Raw genomic sequence first — 21,385 nt, forward strand, 5'->3', positions numbered from 1 at the left:
CTGTTTCCCGTTTCATGGCTGGTAGCATTTGCCTTCTGTATTGAGGTGCTCCTATATTGGGTGCATAAATATTTTCAGTTGTTATGTGTTTTTCTTGGATTGATCTGTTGATCATTATGTAGTGTCCTTCTTTGTCTCTTGTAATAGTCTTTATTTTAAAGTCTGTTTTGTCTGATATGGGAATTGCTACTCCAGCTTTCTTTTGATTTCTATATGCATGGAGTATCTTTTTCCATCCCCTCACTTTCAGTCTGTATGTGTGCCTAGGTCTGAAGTGGGTCTTCTAGACAGCATATATATGGGTCTTGTTTTTGTATCCATTCAGCCCGTCTGTGTCTTTTGGTTGGAGCATTTAATACATTTACATTTAAGGTAGGTTTTGATATGTATGTTCCTATTACCATTTTCTTAATTCTTTTGGGTTTGTTATTGTAGGTCTTTTCCTTCTCTTGTGTTTCCTGCCTAGAGAAGTTCCTTTAGTGTTTGTTGTAAAGCTAGTTTGGTGGTGCTGAATTCTCTTAGCTTTTGCTTATCTGTAAAGCTTTTAATTTCACCGTCAAATCTGAATGAGATCCTTGCTGGGTAGAGTAATCTTGGTTGTAGGTTTTCCCCTTTCATCACTTTAAATATGTCCTGCCACTCCCTTCTGGCTTGCAGAGTTTCTGCTGAAAGATCAGCTGTTAACCTTGTGGGGATTCCCTTGTATGTTATTTGTTGTTTTTCCCTTGCTGCTTTTAATATTTTTTCTTTGTATTTAGTTTTTGATAGTTTGATTTACATGTGTGTTGGCGTGTTTCTCCTTGGATTTATCCTGTATGGGACTCTGTGCTTCCTGGACTTCATTGACTATTTCCTTTCCCATATTAGGGAAGTTTTCAACTATAATCTCTTGAAATATTTTCTCAGTCCCTTTCTTTTTCTCTTCTTCTTCTGGGACCCCTATAATTCGAATGTTGGTGCATTTTTTTTTTTTTTTAAACATCTTTATTGAAGTATAATTGCTTTACAATGGTGTGCTAGCTTCTGCTTTACAACAAAGTGAATCAGTTACACATATACATATGTTGCCATATCTCTTCCCTCTTGCATCTCCCTCCCTCCCACCCTCCCTATCCCACCCCTCTAGGTGGTCACAAAGCACCGAGCTGATCTCCCTGTGCTATGCGGCTGCTTCCCACTAGTTATCTATTTTACATTTGGTATTGTATATATGTCCATGACACTCTCTCACCCTGTCACATCTCACCCCTCCCCCTCCCCATATCCTCAAGTCCATTCTCTAGTAGGTCTGTGTCTTTATTCCCATCTTGCCACTAGGTTCTACATGACCTCTTTTTTTTTTTTTTTTTTTTTTTTTTCCCCTTAGATTCCATATATATGTGTTAGCATACTGTATTTGTTTTTCTCTTTCTGACTTACTTCACTCTGTATGACAGACTCTAACTCCATCCACCTCATTACAAACACCTCCATTTCATTTCTTTTTATGGCTGAGTAATATTCCATTGTATATATGTGCCACATCTTCTTTATCCATTCATCCGATGATGGACACCTAGGTTGCTTCCATGTCCTGGCTATTGTAAACAGAGCTGCAATGAATATTTTGGTACATGACTCTTTCTCAGTTATGGTTTTCTCAGGGTATATGCCCAGTAGTGGGATTGCTGGGTCATATGGTAGTTCTATTTTTAGTTTTTTAAGGAACCTCCATACTGTTCTCCATAGTGGCTGTATCAATTTACATTCCCACCAACAGTGCAAGAGTGTTCCCTTTTCTCCACACCCTCTCCAGCATTTATTGTTTCTAGATTTTTTGATGATGGCCATTCTGACTGGTGTGAGATGATACCTCATTGTAGTTTTGATTTGCATTTCTCTAATGATTAGTGATGTTGAGCATTCTTTCATGTGTCTGTTGGCAATCTGTATCTCTTCTTTGGAGAAATGTCTATTTAGGTCTTCTGCCCATTTTTGGATTGGGTTGTTTGTTTTCTTGTTATTGAGCTGCATGAGCTGCTTGTAAATCTTGGAGATTAATCCTTTGTCCGTTGCTTCATTTGCAAATATTTTCTCCCATTCTGAGGGTTGTCTTTTGGTCTTGTTTATGGTTTCCTTTGCTGTGCAAAAGCTTTTAAGTTTCATTAGGTCCCATTTGTTTATTTGTGTTTTTATTTCCATTTCTCTAGGACCTGGGTCAAAAAGGATCTTGCTGTGACTTATGTCATACAGTGTTCTGCCTATGTTTTCCTCTAAGAGTTTGATAGTGTCTGGCCTTACACTTAGGTCTTTAATCCATTTTGAGTTTATTTTTGTGTATGGTGTTAGGGAGTGTTCTAATTTCATACTTTTACATGTACCTGTCCAATTTTCCCAGCACCACTTATTGAAGAGGCTGTCTTTTCTCCACTGTATATGCTTGCCTCCTTTATCAAAGATAAGGTGACCATATGTGCGTGGGCTTATCTCTGGGCTTTCTATCCTGTTCCATTGATCTATATTTCTGTTTTTGTGCCAGTACCAAACTGTCTTGATTACTGTAGCTTTGTAATATAGTCTGAAGTCAGGGAGCCTGATTCCTCCAGCTCCATTTTTCGTTCTCAAGATTGCTTTGGCTATTCGGGGTCTTTTGTGTTTCCATACAAATTGTGAAATTTTTTGTTCTAGTTCTGTGAAAAATGCCAGTGGTAGTTTGATAGGGATTGCATTGAATCTGTAGATTGCTTTGGGTAGCAGAGTCATTTTCACAATGTTTATTCTTCCAATCCAAGAACATGGTATATCTCTCCATCTATTTGTATCATCTTTAATTTCTTTCATCAGTGTCCTATAATTTTCTGCATACAGGTCTTTTGTCTCCTTAGGTAGGTTTATTCCTAGGTATTTTATTCTTTTTGTTGCAATGGTAAACGGGAGTGTTTTCTTAATTTCACTTTCAGATTTTTCATCATTAGTATACAGGAATGCAAGAGATTTCTGTGCATTAATTTTGTATCCTGCTACTTTACCAAATTCATTGATTAGCTCTAGTAGTTTTCTGGTAGCATCTTTTGGATTCTCTATGTATAGTATCATGTCATCTGCAAACAGTGACAGCTTTACTTCTTCTTTTCCGATTTGGAGTCCTTTTATTTCTTTTTCGTCTCTGATTGCTGTGGCTAACACTTCCAAAACTATGTTGAATAATAGTGGTGAGAGTGGGCAACCTTGTCTTGTTCCTGATCTTAGTGGAAATGGTTTCAGTTTTTCACCATTGAGGACAATGTTGGCTGTGGGTTTGTCATATACGGCCTTTATTATGTTGAGGAAAGTTCCCTCTATGCCTACTTTCTGCAGGACTTTTATCATAAATGGGTGTTGAATTTTGTCGAAAGCTTTCTCTGCATCTATTGAGATGATCATATGGTTTTTCTCCTTCAATTTGTTAATATGATGTATCACGTTGATTGATTTGCGTATATTGAAGAATCCTTGCATTCCTGGAATAAACCCCACTTGATCATGGTGTATGATCCTTTTAATGTGCTGTTGGATTCTGTTTGCTAGTATTTTGTTGAGGATTTTTGCATCTATGTTCATCAGTGATATTGGCCTGTAGTTTTCTTTCTTTGTGACATCTTTGCCTGGTTTTGGTATCAGGGTGATGGTGGCCTCGTAGAATGAGTTGGGGAGTGTTCCTCCCTCTGCAATATTTTGGAAGAGTTTGAGAAGGATAGGTGTTAGCTCTTCTCTAAATGTTTGATAGAATTCGCCTGTGAAGCCATCTGGTCCTGGGCTTTTGTGTGTTGGAAGATTTTTAATCACAGTTTCAATTTCAGTGCTTGTGATTGGTCTGTTCATATTTTCTATTTCTTCCTGGTTCAGTCTCGGCAGGTTGTGCATTTCTAAGAATCTGTCCATTTCTTCCAGGTTGTCCATTTTATTAGCATAGAGTTGCTTGTAGTAATCTCTTATGATCGTTTGTATTTCTGCAGTGTCAGTGGTTACTTCTCCTTTTTCATTTCTAATTCTATTAATTTGAGTCTTCTCCTTTTTTCTCTTGATGAGTCTGGCTAATGGTTTATCAATTTTGTTTATCTTCTCAAAGAACCAGCTTTTAGTTTCATTGATTTTTGCTATTGTTTCCTTCATTTCTTTTTCATTTATTTCTGATCTGATCTTTATGATTTCTTTCCTTCTGCTAGCTTTGGGGTTTTTTTGTTCTTCTTTCTCTAATTGCTTTAGGTGCAAGGTTAGGTTGTTTATTCGAGATGTTTCCTGTTTCTTGATGTAGGCTTGTATTGCTATAAACTTCCCTCTTAGAACTGCTTTTGCTGCATCCCATAGGTTTTGGGTCGTCGTGTCTCCATTGTCATTTGTTTCTAGGTATTTTTTGATTTCCCCTTTGATTTCTTCAGTGATCACTTCGTTATTAAGTAGTGTATTGTGTAGCCTCCATGTGTTTGTATTTTTTACAGATCTTTTCCTGTAATTGATATCTAGTCTCATAGCGTTGTGGTCGGAAAAGATACTTGATACGATTTCAATTTTTTAAAATTTACCAAGGCTTGATTTGTGACCCAAGATATGATCTATCCTGGAGAATGTTCCATGAGCACTTGAGAAAAATGTGTATTCTGTTGTTTTTGGGTGGAATGTCCTATAAATATCAATTAAGTCCATGTTGTTTAATGTATCATTTAAAGCTTGTGTTTCCTTATTTATTTTCATTTTGGATGATCTGTCCATTGGTGAAAGTGGGGTGTTAAAGTCCCCTACTATGATTGTGTTACTGTCGATTTCCCCTTTTATGGCTGTTAGTATTTCCCTTATGTATTGAGGTGCTCCTATGTTGGGTGCATAAATATTTACAATTGTTATACCTTCCTCTTGGATCGATCCCTTGATCATTATATAGTGTCCGTCTTTGTCTCTTGTAATTGTCTTTATTTTAAAGTCTATTTTGTGTGATATGAGAATTGCTACTCCAGCTTTCTTTTGATTTCCATTTGCATGGAATATCTTTTTCCATCCCCTCACTTTCAGTCTGTATGTGTCTCTAGGTCTGAGGTGGGTCTCTTGTAGACAGCATATATATGGGTCTTGTTTTTGTATCCATTCAGCCAGTCTGTGTCTTTTGGTGGGAGCATTTAATCCATTTACATTTAAGGTAATTATCGATATGTATGTTCCTATTCCCATTTTCTTAAATGTTTTGGGTTTGTTATTGTAGGTGTTTTCCTTCTCTTGTGTTTCTTGCCTAGAGAAGTTCCTTTAGCATTTGTTGTAAAGCTGGTTTGGTGGTGCTGAACTCTCTCCGCTTTTGCTTGTCTGTAAAGGTTTTAATTTCTCCATCAAATCTGAATGAGATCCTTGCTGGGTAGAGTAATCTTGGTTGTAGGTTTTTCTCCTTCATCACTTTAAGTATATCCTGCCACTCCCTTCTGGCTTGCAGCGTTTCTGCTGAAAGATCAGCTGTTAACCTTATGGGGATGCCCTTGTGTGTTATCTGTTGTTTTTCCCTTGCTGCTTTTAATATGTTTTCTTTATATTTAATTTTTGATAGTTTGATTAATATGTGTCTTGGTGTGTTTCTCCTTGGATTTATCCTGTATGGGACTCTCTGTGCTTCCAGGACTTGATTAACTATTTCCTTTCCCATATTAGGGAAGTTTTCAACTATAATCTCTTCAAATATTTTCTCAGTCCCTTTCTTTTTCTCTTCTTCTTCTGGGACCCCTATAATTCGAATGTTGGTGCGTTTAATGTTGTCCCAGAGGTCTCTGAGACTGTCCTCAGTTCTTTTCATTCTTTTTTCTTTATTCTGGTCTGCAGTAGTTATTTCCACCATTTTATCTTCCAGGTCACTTATCCGTTCTTCTGCCTCAGTTATTCTGCTATTGATCCCATCTAGAGTATTTTTAATTTCATTTATTGTGCTTGTCATCGTTTCTTGGTTCCTCTTTAGTTCTTCTACGTCCTTGTTAAATGTTTCTTGCATTTTGTCTATTCTATTTCCAAGGCTTTGGATCATCCTTACTATCATTATTCTGAATTCTTTTTCAGGTAGACTACCTATTTCCTCTTCATTTGTTAGGTCTGGTGTGTTTTGACCCTGCTCCTTCATCTGCTGTGTGTTTTTCTGTCTTCTCATTTTGCTTATCTTACTGTGTTTGGGGTCTCCTTTTCACAGGCTGCAGGTTCGTAGTTCCCGTTGTTTTTGGTATCTGTCCCCAGTGGCTAAGGTTGGTTCAGTGGGTTGTGTAGGTTTCCTGGTGGAGGGAACTAGTGCCTGTGTTCTGGTGGATGAGGCTGGATGTTGTCTTTCTGGTGGGTTCGTCCACGTCTGGTGGTGTGTTTTGGGGTGTCTGTGGCCTTATTATGATTTTAGGCAGCCTCTCTGTTAATGGATGGGGCTGTGTTCCTCTCTTGCTAGTTGTTTGGCATAGGGTGTCCAGCAGTGTAGCTTGCTGGTCGTTGAGTGAAGCTGGGTCTTGATGTTGAGATGGAGATCTGTGAGAGATTTTCGCCGTTTGGTATTACGTGGAGCTGGGAGGTCTCTTGTGGACCAGTGTCCTGAAGTTGGCTCTCCCACCTCAGAGGCACAGCCCTGATGCCTGGCTGGAGCACCAAGAGCCTTTCATCCACACGGCTCAGAATAAAAGGGAGAAAAAATGGAAAGAAAGAAAAAAAGAGGATAAAATAAAATAAAATAAAGCAATTATAATAAAAAATAAGAAAAAAAATTATTAAGAGTAAATTTATTAAGAAAAAAAATTTTTTTTAATTTTTAAAAATAGATTTATTAATTTTTTATACTAAAAATAAGAAAAAAATTATTTAGAAAAAATTTATTAAGAAAAAAAATTTTTTTAATAAAAAATATGAAAAAACTTATTAAAAATTTTTTTTAAAAATAGAAAATAAGGAAAAAATTATTAAGAAAACATTTATTAGGGAAGAAAAAAAATTTTTTAAGCCAAAAAAAAAAAGAAAAAACGGACGGACCTAACCCTAGGACTAACGGTGAGAGCAAAGCTATACAGACAAAATCTCACCCAGAAGCATACACTTCTACACTCACAAAAAAAAAGGAAAAGGGGAAAAGTTAATATATCCTGCTCCCAAAGTCCATCTCCTAAATTTGGGATGATTCGTTGTCTATTCAGGTATTCAACAGATGCAGGCACATCAAGTTGTTTGTGGAGCTTTAATCCGCTGCTTCTGAGGCTGCTGGGAGAGATTTCCCTTTCTCTTCTTTGTTCGTACAGCTCCCGGGGTTCAGCTTTGGATTTGGACCCGCCTCTGCATGTAGGTCCCCCGAGGGCGTCTGTTCCCCGCCCAGACAGAACGGGGTTAAAGGAGCAGCTGATTCGGGGGCTCTGGCTCAGTCAGGCCGGGGGGAGGGAGCGGTACGGAGGAGGCGGGGCGAGCCTGCGGCGGCAGAAGCCGGCGTGACGTTGCAGCAGCCTGAGGCGCGCCGTGCGCTCTCCCGGGGAAGTTGTCCCCAGATTACGGGAGCCTGGCCGTGGCGGGCTGCACAGGCTCCCGGGAGGGGCGGTGTGGAGAATGACCTGTGCTCGCCCACAGGCTGTTTGGTGGCGGCAGCAGCAGCCTTAGCGTCTCATGCCCGTCTCTGGGGTCCGCGCTGATAGCCGCGGCTCGCGCCCGTCTCTGGAGTTCGTTTAAGTGGCGCTCTGAATCCCCTCTCCTTGCACGCCGCGAAACAGAGGCAAGAAAAAGTCTCCTGCCTCTTCGGCAGCTGCAGACTTTTTCTCGTGCACCCTCCCGGCTAGTTGTGGTGCGCTAGACCCTTCAGGCTGTGTTCACGCAGCCAACCCCAGTCCTCTCCCTGGGATCCGACCGAAGCCCGCGCCTCAGCTCCCAGCCCCCGCCCGCCCCGGCGGGTGAGCAGACAAGCCTCTCGGGCTGGTGAGTGCTGCTCGGCGCCGAGCCTCTGTGCGGGAATCTCTCCGTTTTTCCCTCTGCGTCCCTGTTGCTGTGGGATCCGCGCTGATAGCCGCGGCTCGCGCCCGTCTCTGGAGCTCGTTTAGGCGGCGCTCTGAATCCCCTCTCCTTGCGCGCCGCGAAACAAAGAGGCAAGAAAAATTCTCTTGCCTCTTTGGCAGCTGCAGTCTTTTTCCCGGACTCCCTCCCGGCTAGCACCGAAGCCCGAGCCCCAGCTCCCAGGCCCCGCCCGCCCCGGCGGCTGAGCAGACAAGCCTCTCGGGCTGGTGAGTGCTGGTCGGCACCGCTCCTCTGTGCGGGAATCTCCGCTTTGCCCTCCGCACCAATGTGGCTGCGCTCTCCTCCGTGGCTCCGAAGCTTCCCCCCTCTGCTACCCGCAGTCTCTGCCCACGAAGGGGCTTCCTAGTGTGTGGAAACCTTTCCTCCTTCACAGTTCCCTCCCACTGGTGCAGGTCCCGTCCCTATTCTTTTGTCTCTGTTATTTCTTTTTTCTTTTGCCCTACCCAAGTACGTGGGGATTTTCTTGCCTTTTGGGAGGTCTGACGTCTTCTGCCAGCGTTCAGTGGGTGTTCTGTAGGAGCAGTTCCACGTGTAGATGTATTTCTCATGTATCTGTGGGGAGGAAGGTGATCTCCGCGTCTTACTCTTCCGCCATCTTGCCCCTCGGGATCTGTTGGTGCATTTAATGTTGTCCCAGAGGTCTGAGACAACAGACCTCAATTCTTTTCATTCTTTTTTCTTTATTCTGCTCTGTGATAGTTATTTCCACTATTTTATATTCCAGGTCACTTATCTGTTCTTCTGCCTCAGTTATTCTACTATTGATCCCTTCTAGAGAATTTTTAATTTCATTTATTGTGTTGTTCATCACTGTTTGTTTGCTCTTTAATTCTTCTAGGTCCTTGTTAAACGTTTCTTGTATTTTCTCCATTCTGTTTCCAAGATTTTAGATCATCTTTACTGTCATTACTGTGAATTCTTTTTCCGGTAGACTACCTATTTCCTCTTCATTTGTTTGGTCTGGTGGGTTTTTACCTTGCTCCTTCATCTGCTGTGTGTTTCTCTACTTCTCATTTTGCTTAACTTACTATGTTTGGGGTCTCCTTTTCGCAGGCTGCAGGTTCGTAGTTCCTGTTGTTTTTGGTGTCTGCCCCCAGTGGCTAAGGTTGGTTCATTGGGTTGTGTAGGCTTCCTGGTGGAGGTTGCTGGTGCCTGTGTTCTGGTGGATGAGGCTGGATTTTGTCTTTCTGGTGGGCAGGACCGCATCCGATGGTGTGTTTTGGGGTGTCTGTGACCTTATTATGATTTTAGGCAGCCTCTCTGCTAATGAGTGGGGTTGTGTTCCTGTCTTGCTAGTTGTTTAGCATAGGGTGTCCAGCACTGTAGCTTGCTGGTCGTTGAGTGGAGCTGGGTCTTAGTGTTGAGATGGATATCTCTGGGAGAGCTTTCGCCATTTGATATTACGTGGAGCTGGGAGGCCTCTGGTGGACCAGTATCCTGAACTCGGCTCTCCCACCTCAGAGGCACAGGCCTGACACCCAGCCGGAGCACCAAGCCCCTGTCAGCCACTCAGCTCAGAAGAAAAGGGAGAAAAAAAGAAAGAAAGAAAAAAAATAATAAAATACAATAAAGTTATTAAAGTAAAACGTTTTTTAAATTATTAAAAATTAAAAAAATTAAAAAGTAATAAAAAGAAAGAAGAGAGTAACCAAACCAAAAAACAAATCCACCAGTGATAACCAGCGCTAAAAACTATACTAAAAAAAAAAAAAAAAAAAGGACAGAACCCTAGGACAAATGGTAAAAGCGAAAGCTATACAGACAAAATCACACAAAGAAGCATACACATACACACTCACAAAAAGAGAAGAAGGAAAAATATATATATATCTATATATTAAAAAAAGGAAGAGAGCAACCAAATTAATAAACAAATCTACCAATGATAATAAACTCTAAATACTAAACTAAGATAAATATAAAACCAAAAACAAATTAGATGCAGAAAGCAAACCCCAAGTCTACAGTTGCTCCCAAAGTCCACCACCTCAATATTGGGATGATTCGTTGTCTCTTCCGATATTCCACAGATGCAGGGTACATCAAGTTGATTTGGGGGATTTAATCCACTGCTCCTGAGGCTGCTGGGAGAGATTTCCCTTTCTCTTTGTTTGCACACCTCCTTTGGGGGATTCAGCTTTGGATTTGGCCCAGCCTTGCATGTAGATCGCCTGAGGGCATCTGTTCTTCGCTCAGACAGGACAGGGTTAAAGGAGCAGCTGATTAGGGGGTTCTGGCTCACTCAGGCCAGGGGGAGGGAGGGATACCAAGTGCGGGGCGAGCGTGCGGCGGCAGAGCCCAGCGTGACATTGCAACAGCCTGAGGCGCGCCGTGTGATCTCCCGGGGAAGTTGTCCCTGGATCACGGGACCCTGGGGGTGGCGGGCTGCATAGGCTCCCAGGAGGGGAGGTGTGGATAGTGACCTGTGCTTGTACACAGGATTCTTGGTGGCTGCAGCAGCAGCCTTAGCGTTTCATGCCCGTCTCTGGGGTCCACGCTGATAGCCGTGGCTCGCGCTGTCTCTGGAGCTCGTTTAGGCGGTGCTCTGAATCCCCTCTCCTTGCGCACCCCTAAACAATGATCTCTTGCCTCTTAGGCAGGTCCAGACTTTTTCCCAGACTCCCTCCCAGCTAGCTGTGGCGCACTAGCCCCTTCAGGCTGTGTTCACGCAGCCAACCCCAGTCCTCTCCTTGGGGTCTGACCTCCAAAGCCCGAGCCTCAGCTCCCAGACCCCACCCATCCCTGCCGGCGGGTGAGCAGACAAGCCTCTCGGGCTGGTGAGTGCTGGTCGGCACCGACCCCCTGTGCGGGAATCTCTCCACTTTGCCCTCTGCACCACTGTTGCTGTGCTCTCCTCCATGGCTCCGAAGCTTCCCCCACCGCGACCTGCCCCCCGCCCCGTCTCCGCCAGTGAAGGGACTTCCTAGTGTGTGGAAACCTTTCCTCCTCCACAGCTCCCTCCCAGAGGTGCAGGTCCTGTCCCTATTCTTTTGTCTCTGTTTTTTCCTTTTTCTTTTGCCCTACCCAGGTACGTGGGGAGTTTCTTGCCTTTTGGGAAGTCTGAGGTCTTCTGCCAGCGTTCAGTAGGTGTTCTGTAGGAGTTGTTCCACATGTAGATGTATTTATGATGTATTTGTGGGAAGGAAGGTGATCTCCACGTCTTACTCCTCCGCCATCTTGAAGGTCTCTCTCGCATGTAGTCTTTAAATGTTCTTTTCCATATTGACCTTTTTCTTGTGCTGTTGCAACCACTGTGTAAAACGTATTTGTAGATCATTTTATGAGCGAACACATTCCAATCAGCTTATAAAACAAAAGCCTTTAGAACACAACTTATTTTCAAGTTGAGAACGACCTATATTTAGGCAAAATTGTGAAGGGGTGGTTGATGATCCTGTTTTCAGAAATGATAGGATCACTGTAACTGGGATAAAGCAAGTTTACAGTACAAGAAATAGATAATTATATGAGGAAAGCTACTTAACAAAGAGAAGTAACCTCAAATCTATGCGTATACTCTAAGGAAGATGCTCTGGAAGGATATCCACAAAACTATTAACAATGGTTAATTCCAGAGACCAGAGTGGGATTGGAGGGCTGTGAGAAATGGAAACAGACTCTCACTTCTTTCTCTGTATATTTAAATATTGGTTAAATATTTTACAATGAACACACACACCCATTCTGCCTACAAGACAAGACGCCAATATTATGGACAAAGCAAAGAATAGTAATAAACTATAGATAAAGAAATGATGATATGTAATAAATAAGATGCTATAAGGCTCATTTATGTACTGAAGAGGAAAATTATTTTAATGATTTACACATGGTATGTAAACTAATGCTGCTTTAGCCATTATATTACATTATAAGCTCCAAGAGGATATATCTGTTTATTTATTCCTAACACCTAGTCCAGTAAATGTTATATGCTCAGTAAGCAAGTATTATGTGAATAATGAATAATTTTTTTTAAATTGAGAGCATGGTATGTTTGAGAAAACACAACTCAGTTATCACGAGCACTTCACAACATCCCTGAATATCAATGCCCTCATCTATAAAATGGGAAACTTGCTAATATGAGTAGTTTCAAGAGTATAACTATAATAAACTCATAAGTGTCTAAAGTTTTGAGAACTCACATTGAATCTCCAATTATTTATTATACCAAGTAAGGATATAAAAAAATCATCATTCACTGTTACTATTATTTCATAAACAAAAGGACATTTAAACACCAAAAATGTAAGAGAAACATAATTCAGAATAAAGAACAGTTCTTTCTAAGAAAGGACAGTTGGCAACCTTACACCAGTGCGCGCGCACACACAGACACACACAGATGCATGCAAAATTATTTGACAAAGATTCACACCAGATTTTGAATCAAAGTGCTCAGTGAACTTTGGGTTCTCTTCATCTCTAAGATTTTGTGAATCCTTTTTTCATTTTTCTAAATTTGCTTAATATTTTTATTTTCCAATTAGAAAATATGCTCTGTTTAAAAAACTGATGTGTATAAAGTAGAAAATGAAACCCACCTCAAGCCCCTCCCCCACTCCCATTCTCCAAGTGAACCATAATTAAAGTGTGGTGCATCATCTTCTAGACTATTTTCTGTGAAGATATAAATATACGTATATTGGAATAGCTTTTTTAAAGGAAAAGAGCTTATTCCAGCTTTCTATCAGTTTGCAGAGTAGAGAGCTACATATGTTGTAATGAGCAACTGAACTGGATGTTGATAATCTTTAAGGAAAATATTCATTGGGCTCAGTTAAGGAGACTGGCTCTTTGGGACACGTTCTTCGTAGTTGGACAGGAGGCCTGATTTGAAAGCTTTCCTGATCTCAGCAGGCAATTCATTTCTGTGTGTTGCATGTAAGATCTCAAGATTTTATCTTGGCGTAAAGATCTGCCAAAGAGGAAGATAAAAGCTGAGGCGTGCCTGGAGGTAGAAGATAGGGGGAATATTTGGAACAGAACTAGAGGGGTGAGTGAAGTCATTCCCCCAAGGCTAGCAGCCAGAAGTCAAGGAGCTAGAAACCAGGGTCCTGAAGTGGGGTACTGGCCCCCATCAGAGAGCCACATTTGTGGCTGTGTTTGGGGGCACAAATGTAGTGAACGGAAGCACTTTCCTCTCTAGAGGCTCCCATCATCTACTATATTTCTCTAAAAGCACACGTCAGGACTAGAAAGCACCTGGAGGTCAGGCCTAAGAGGCCTCTGGGAAGCTGGAGCAGTTGGCTCCCAAATGCCAGTTTGTGTTAGCCTTTTCCCAGGTTTCAAAATGTGAAAGCGACAAAATCCAAATGTTTTTAAACCACTGACTTAGTGCCCCAGACTTGTTCACAAACACTGGCCATGTTTGCATAGACAAATAAAGGCAAAGATAAGTGGAAGCAGTTGGCCTGAATTGGGGTATAAATGATCCCAATTTGCTCTCACTATTTATTCATATTTAGTGAATGAATGCATACATTGACTGGGTTGAGACAACCTCAAAGAATATAGTCCATACATTTTACCTGTTAAATATCAAGAATGTTGTTCATGCTCAATAAATGAGAAGGGAGGCAAAAAAACAAAACAAAACAAAAAAAAAGGTCAGTTGGTATGAGTTTGGGCAAGTATATTCCCTTTGCAAGTGATTTCTTCATCGTCATAAGGAATGGCAAACACCCCACTCATGGGACTTCCCTGGTGGCGCAGTGGTTGAGAGAGAGTAGTTGAGGCTCGCAGAGAGAGCCTGCGAGCCACAACTACTGAGCCCACACGCCACAACTGCTGAAGCCCAAGTGCCTAGAGCCCGTGCTCTGCAACAAGAGAAGCTACCACAATGAGAAGCCTGTGCACCACAACGAAGAGCAGCCCCCACTTGTGACAACTAGAGAAAGCCCGTGCACAGCAACGAAGAGCCAACGCAGCCAAAAATAAATAAATATATTTAAAAAAAAAAAGAACCCACGACACCCTTGCCATTAAAAACAAAAACAAAAAAACACCCCACTCACATGACACTGTACCACCACCTTACAAATGGCAGTTATCATTAGGAGTTGCACAAAATTTTAATCTGTCAAGTCAGGATATAGCCCCAATGTCCTTCTCCACCCAGTGCTCCAGGCAGCCTCTATTAGTCAGAGCTGGCACCATACATTACACCTGTTTGCCATATTTGGACCCAGCGATCTCTAAGATCCCTCCTAGATCTACCCTACCCTTATTCTTTAAGAAAAACCCATCAAAAAGAGGAAAAACTATATCCTCAAAATAAAGTGTCTATATCAATATGTTTAATCAAAGATCATGATTAACAGAGAAAGGGAACTAATTTTGCCTTCACTGTGGTCTTACTGTCCCTGGTCTACCTGCCTTCTCAGCTATCTTGGACCATGGAAGTTTTCTCTTCTCTTCTGCCATGCATTACCAAGTGAATTCTACATAGAGTGCATCCTCTCCCTCCATTCTTTTTCCCAGGTGATCTATGACCTCCCCCAATCTGCTCAACCAACCAGAGAGGTTCATAAGCTTTGGGTTTTGAGGCTAAGAGTGATAGACCCACAGAAGGTGTGATGTAGACTTCAGTAGCAACAGCATCCCAAGGAGAATGGGGTGGGTGGGAGTCACCATATCGAAAATATCACTGATGATAGGAATACCCAAGGCTTCTTGTAAGCCACAGAGCAGCAAGCTACATTTCCCTGCATGTGTTCCTTGAACCTAGGATATTAATTGGTTGCTCAAACAAGTATGATTACTTCCTTAGCAAACTGTGTTGAACAACATTAAGCAGATTTCTTTACTAAGTGCTGGTACAACACTTATAACACTAATTATGTATCATGAATCACTAAGAGGAGGGTTAGATTGTGCCTCATTTCTCAGATTTATTGATCTCCATTACCTTTTTATCAAGGCCTATCTTGTGAGACTAGTGTTCCAGAGGACACACACTGGGAAACAAAGCCCTAGCATTCTAAAGACAGATTCCTCATTTTATATGGATAAAAAATTTAAAAATTAGTCTTCCCCAGAAAGTTTATAGGTAGAGCTGGGACAAGCATCCAGGAAGTTCAAAGGTAGGCTTTGATCTTCTCTTAATGCCATAGGCCATGAAGACAGTTCCTAAAGATTAGGCAAGAGGTTAGTTCCAGCCATATGTGAAAAAAGAGCTTCCTTTTCTTCTGTAGGTCTTGCTCTGTGATGTTTAGCAGTGAATACGAATGTTACCAATGGACACTAGAGCCGAAAATCACCTTGGAGGACACCTGCTCTGACTCCCTCATTTCACAGGTAAGGAAACTGTGGCTCAAAGGGAATATACAAGACTTACCCAAAATCACATAATAGAGTTCAGATTAGACCCAAGTCTGATGACACTTGGTTTCCAGTATGTAATCCAACATACTGCAACCACTAACTCCTGAACTATCCAAGATAGAAAAGATGGTTTATTGAATTCAAGGTAAGCCATTTGCTGGTGAAAACTACACAGGTTATACATAAGTTTCAGATATATGTGTGTTTGTGTGTGTGTGTATGTAGATAGATAGATAGAAATAGAGAGATCACTATTTTAACTCCCGAAGGGGGGCTATCTAAGCATAGGAGTTAGGGAAATAATAGAGAGTGTATGTTATAAACAGTTAAAATGTACCCCAAAAAGTCTTCTATAGAAGTGAAAGAAAAAAAACTCAGTCAAGATATTCAAAAGAAAATCTGACTTTTCACTATCACCAATCAGTGGTTCTCCATCCCGGCTGCATGTACGAATCCCCTAGAGGTCTTTTCAGAAACAACCATGCTTGGGGTGCGGCCCGGGCACTGGCAGCTTTTAACAACCTCACAGGTGATTTCACTGTGTAGAGAGAGGTGAGACATACTCACTGAATGTAAGGAATCCAAGGCAGATTCTCTTCATTCCTACATCATCCAGCCTCTGAGTCTACGGGTGGAATGTCCAGCCGAGAGGTTTTCCAGACGTTCTTTCATGGCTGAGGCTTGCTCACAGCCTCACCCTGAGCAGGAAGCCAGAGCCAATAATTCCCGTCTTCCTTCTGGGCTTCTAGCTGCCCTGGGCTGCCTTATTGGCTTCCGTATCCCTCCTACCATTTGCTGTCAATCCAAAAACCTGGGGAAGCTAAAGTGAAATCCTTCTATTTGTTTATGTGGCAAGAAGCTCAGAGTCTATGCCGAAAAAATGTCCTTGGCCTTTGACAAAGCCGCCTTGGAGATGCCTCTGTCTGTTTTAAATAGGCCGGAGACTAGCTGGGAAACCAGTGCTCTCCACCAGGAGCCAATCTGCTCAATCAGCCCATAGGAGCAGAGAGAGACTGTGGTAATTCAAACGCAAGGGTGTTTCTGACTTTTTTTTGTATCATTTAGCTTCAAAGGAATGCAGAACTTTTAAGGGAGGCGTTTGGATTTGACTGTGGAGAATAGGTCAAACTGGAGATTGATTTGTGAGACTGATATTTTCAATTTTCAGGAATACTTGAAATATGATAATGAAGCCCAGTGTATGGAAAGGACATTTATGACATTCAGTTTAAAGAAAAGGTCTCGTTATTGGAAGACTAATGTATTACCCACCTTTAAAAGTCTTGGAGGAGAGTTTAGGACTAGATCTTTGAGACTTCAGAGAGACATCTAGAAGGCAAAGAAAACAAAAGCATGGTCTCATTTTTACATGTAAAGAGAAGAGAAAAGGAAAATAATCTTTCTAAATGTAACACAAGTGCAAATTTAGGAGGCTCATCTATGCTGTGATGAAAAGAAGCAGAGTGACTGTAGAGAAAATTGAATATTAATTAAGAATAGTAAGGATGTGAGGAGACAACACTGCTATGGGAAGAGATGAAAAATGTAAAATTATGTCTTACCATGGGTTCTGCCCACAGTGGAATATTTGCTATGTTTAGGGAGCTGTAAAAACACAAGCTTCCTGCCCTCAAGAAATCTGGCCTAAAGAGGCCAGAGAAAGGTACAATGTTAATAGCAAAAGGATATATAAATACCAATGGCAATTTGAAATACAAAAGATATTTCACAATGTAAGTGAAAAGTAGGCTCAGAGAGTAAAGGTGACAGGACTCCAGACATGGAAGAAGGTTCTTTTGGTGAGAGTAACCAGGGAAGCATCCACAGAGGTGGGGACCAGGGAGCCAGCTTCTGAAGGAGGGTATAAGATTCAGGAGGTAGGGAGAGCCCTGGAGGAGGTGGGTGGCAAAGAGGGCACAATTGCACCAGTTTGCAGTGTCTTCCTCTCTCTCACCTACACAGCTTTAGGGAGCATGAAGAACATGCAGAAAATCTCTGCTTTGGCGTATTCCTGCTCTGAGGAGAATCAGTAATGTTCTTCTTTTTTTTTTAATTATTGGAGTATAGTTGATTTACAATATTGTGTTAGTTTCAGGTATACAGCAAAGTGATATATATATATAAATCAGATTCTTTTCCCTTATAGGTTATTACAAAACATTGAGTATAGTTCCCTGTGCTATACAGTAGGTCCTTGTTGTTTATCTATTTTATATATAGTAGTGTATATATGTTAATCCCAAACTCCTAATTTGTCCCTCCTTGCCCCCCCCTTTTCACTTTGGTAACCATAAGTTTGTTTCCTATGTCTGTGGGTCTGTTTTGTATATAAGTTCATTTGTATCTTTTTTTTTTTAGATTCCACATATAAGTGATATCACATGATATTTGTTTTTCTCTATCTGGCTTACTTGACTTAGTATGATAATCTCTAGGTCCATCCATGTTGCTGCAAATGGTATTATTTCATTCTTTTTTATGGCTGAGTGAAGTTCCATTGTATTTATGTACCACATCTTTATCCATTCATCTGTCGGTGGACAATTTAGGTTGCTTCTATGTCTTGGCTTTTGTAAATAGTGCTGCAATGAACATTGGGGTGCATGTATTTTTGAATTATGGTTTTCTCTGGGTATATGCCCAGGAGTGGGATTGCTGGATCATATGGTAACTCTATTTTTAGTTTTTTAAGGAACCTATACTATTCTCCGTAATAGCTGTACCAGTTTACATTCCCACCAACCGTGTAGAAGGGTTCCCTTTCCTCCACACTCTCCAGCATGTATGTTTTGTAGACTTTTTGATGATGGCCATTCTGACTGGTATAAAGTGATACCTCATTGTAGTTTTGATTTGCATTTCTCTAATAATTGGTGATGTTGAGCATCTTTTCATGTGCCTTTTGGCCATCTGTATGTCTTCTTTGGAGAAATGTCTATTTAGATCTTCCGCCCATTTTTTGATTGAGTTGTTTGGTTTTTTGATATTGAGCTGTATAGCTGTTTGTATATTTTGGAGATTAATCCCTTGTCGGTCACATCATCTGCAAATATTTTCTCCCATTCTGTACGTTGTCTTTTCATTTTGCTTATGGTTTCCTTGGCTGTGCAAAAGCTTGTAAGTTTAATTAGGTCCCATTTGTTTATTTTTTTTATTTCCATTACTGTAGGAGTCGAATCCAAAAAGATATTGCTGCAATTTATGTCAGAGTGTTCTGCCTATGTTTTCCTCTAGGAGTTTTATAGTATCCAGTCTTACATTTAGGTCTTTAATCCATTTTGAGTTTATTTTTGTGTATGGTGTTGGGAAAGTGAAGAAAATTCACGTTTATTGAGCACTCCTCCATGAGCATGCGCCATGCTAGGCACTTTAAATATATAAGCACTTAGTCCTCAAAATAAAGATACCAAAATCCACAACCCTGTTTGGGTGGTGTCATTGCTCCCAATTTCTAGAAGAGGTAACAGAGTTGTAGAGGTGCTAAGCAATTTGCCGAAGTTCACAGAGCAAAGAAGTAGAAATTCTAGGAAGTGATGGAGGTGCCGAATGTAATCAAAGGTAAAAATGAAGAGACCTGAACACTCCTTAGAAATTTGTATTTTCATTCCAAGGTCCTCCACCTATGGGAACTTTCCTTTCCCCGTCTCACAATTTAACCACATCATAGAATTTGAGTTAAAAGTGTCCTTAGAAAACTATCCAACACCTTCTTTTATGAGGAAACAGGCTAAGAGAGGTGAGCCTCTGTGAGTGCCAGGGGTCACACAGCCAGCGCGGAGCAGAGCTCAGAAGCCAGCCTACCATGTTCCCGATGCACGCACCAGCCTGACAAAGGCCTAGGTAAATAGAAGCAGGGACGTGTGTTGTGTCTAGGCAGTTGTAGGAGGAGTTCAGTTTCCTGTTAGCTGTCTGATCCACCCCTTGTCAGAGATACGGAAGTGTCTGCCAATTCCAAATCCTAACCGACTCCTCCTCTCTCTGGCTTTTGAGGAGGCTTGTACAGGGTGGCAGAGCATGCTGTCTCCCATATGGCTCCTCTTCTTTCCCCTGAGCCAGATGGAGAAAGGATTCATTGAAAAACAGGGTGGGCTACAGAGACTTCAGCTTTTCACCCTCATACCTGCCTTAGACCACTGGGAGAAGAGGCAAAGGAGAGGCATCTCTGGCAGTTGTGGGCATTTGCTAAAGATTACAGATAAAAGATTGTCAAGAAACAAAACTCAGTATAGGTGTAGCATCTGTTTTTACTCAAAGGCAGATTGACAGTGGATCAGTGGTGGCTGTGTTCTTGGGTTCCCAAGATCTAACTGTAGATTTAAAGAAGTGGGCCATAGGCCTGATGGAGGGTCAGAGCAGAGATCCTGACTTTATCTCTCACTGGTGTCTCTGGTCATCGAATGAGGAGTAGACAAATCAACCCTCACCACGGGAGAGAGGGGACCCAGTTTCTGTTGCTTTTGAGGGTAAGCTACTGATGGTTTTTGAGGCCAATAAGACTAGGAAATAGCACATGGGTTAATTTTCTTCAGCCCAAAGGTCAGTCGCCACAAAATCTTACTCCCTGGGACTTGGCCAGCAATGCTGCCACTGACAAAAACTATTCTAAATGGCCATCATTTCCCTTCTACACACACACACACACACACACACACACACACACCATGACATAAGATTAGGCATGCTACATTGAAATAATTAAAGCTTTCTTGATCCTGTCCTCTAAAACTACTAAAACCCCTGAAATTCCTGTTAAATAAGAATGACCATGCAGACAGTTTCATTTGAAGCCAAGTCTGAAACATTAAAACTGACTCCCATCCAGTGTTTGCTTTCCCCTGGGGGGCTTATTCTTCTAGGCAATTTTACAGGTCTCCTACCAGCTAAATGAAGATGGTTTAATCAACCTGCCAGCCAACTCCACTAGCAGTAAGTACAGAAACAGAATACTAAATTAAAGCCAAGAGCTTCTCTTTCCTTTTTCTAAATTTAGAAATGAGAACCAGATTGGCCAAAAAATAAACATCTATGAGTCAAAGTCCAAGTCCCAGCTCTGCCCTAATTCAGAATGTACTTGCAACACTTAGTAGTTATTCAGTAAGTTTAGCCATATAGAAAAAGTCTAGATCAGAGCTCCCAGCTGTTATACTGAAGTCAACTGACAAATGGAAAACCTCTACATAGTCACTGACTACTGTGGCACACTATTCACAAAATCTATGGGTGTTTTCAATGGGAAGAATGTATAGTTTAATGGCACGCAACCACTCCCACCCTGTCCTACTGTATGCCATCAATGGGGCCTGGGTGAGAGTGACCAAAGCTAATGAGAATAAATAACATCTTTGTATAAAATGAAGAGGGACTCTTCAGCCTCTGCCATTCAGATAAAAACTAGTTATCAACTACCTCCAGAATTAATTTTCAGTAAATAATTTTTAAGTCTGGTCCAGAATGATCTAAATAACCACCTCTGTTTTTCACTTCTTACTGTTTATCAGTAGATAAATTCTTTCTGGAGTTTTCTACAAATATCAGTCTCCTTGGATTTCAGTTTCAATGTCATTCAATGAGAAATCTCTTACCAAACCACATCTTAGTACTAAGATGAAGACCATCTAATATTGTGTTTTACTCAAGACCATGTTTCTCAAAGTGTGTAGTACATAATTGGTTATACTCAAAATCACCAAATAAACAGTATCCAAGGTTATCAATTTACTCAAATATTTGGAAGAACATTTATTTTTGTATGAATATAATTACAAATATATACTTTGGTGTGGAAACAAAATGTTTATGACTGTTAAGACAAAAATAAATATTTCAGAGAAATTTATAATGGGCCACTTTGAGGCTATGCACCAGAACACCCTGAGTGGCATGCCCACTCTTGCTTGAGGGAGGGAGATGATTGTAGGGGTTTGGGGGAAGGCTGGAGAGCATGTCTACTCCCTTCTGCCATGTAAAGTACTGTAGTGGAGACATACCCAAAATATTGACAACATGCTTAGTAGTAAGGATACTTTAGAGGAAGGAAAATGGTGGTTCG

The 21,385-nt window shown here is 41.2% G+C and overlaps 1 protein-coding gene across 2 annotated transcripts in view; it reads left to right on the forward strand.

Moving 5' to 3' along the window:
• The window catches only part of RASGRP1 (RAS guanyl releasing protein 1), a 488,763-nt gene that overhangs the window by 206,940 nt on the left and 260,438 nt on the right, over positions 1-21,385 (forward strand). For both annotated transcript variants that reach the window (XM_061180532.1, XM_061180534.1), the window contains exon 3: positions 15,207-15,309. The gene's annotated coding sequence lies outside the window, so the exon portion shown is untranslated. The remainder of the gene's footprint in view (positions 1-15,206; positions 15,310-21,385) is intronic.

This window comes from Eubalaena glacialis, chromosome 2 (assembly GCF_028564815.1).
Source record: "Eubalaena glacialis isolate mEubGla1 chromosome 2, mEubGla1.1.hap2.+ XY, whole genome shotgun sequence".
Lineage (NCBI taxonomy): Eukaryota > Metazoa > Chordata > Mammalia > Artiodactyla > Balaenidae > Eubalaena > Eubalaena glacialis.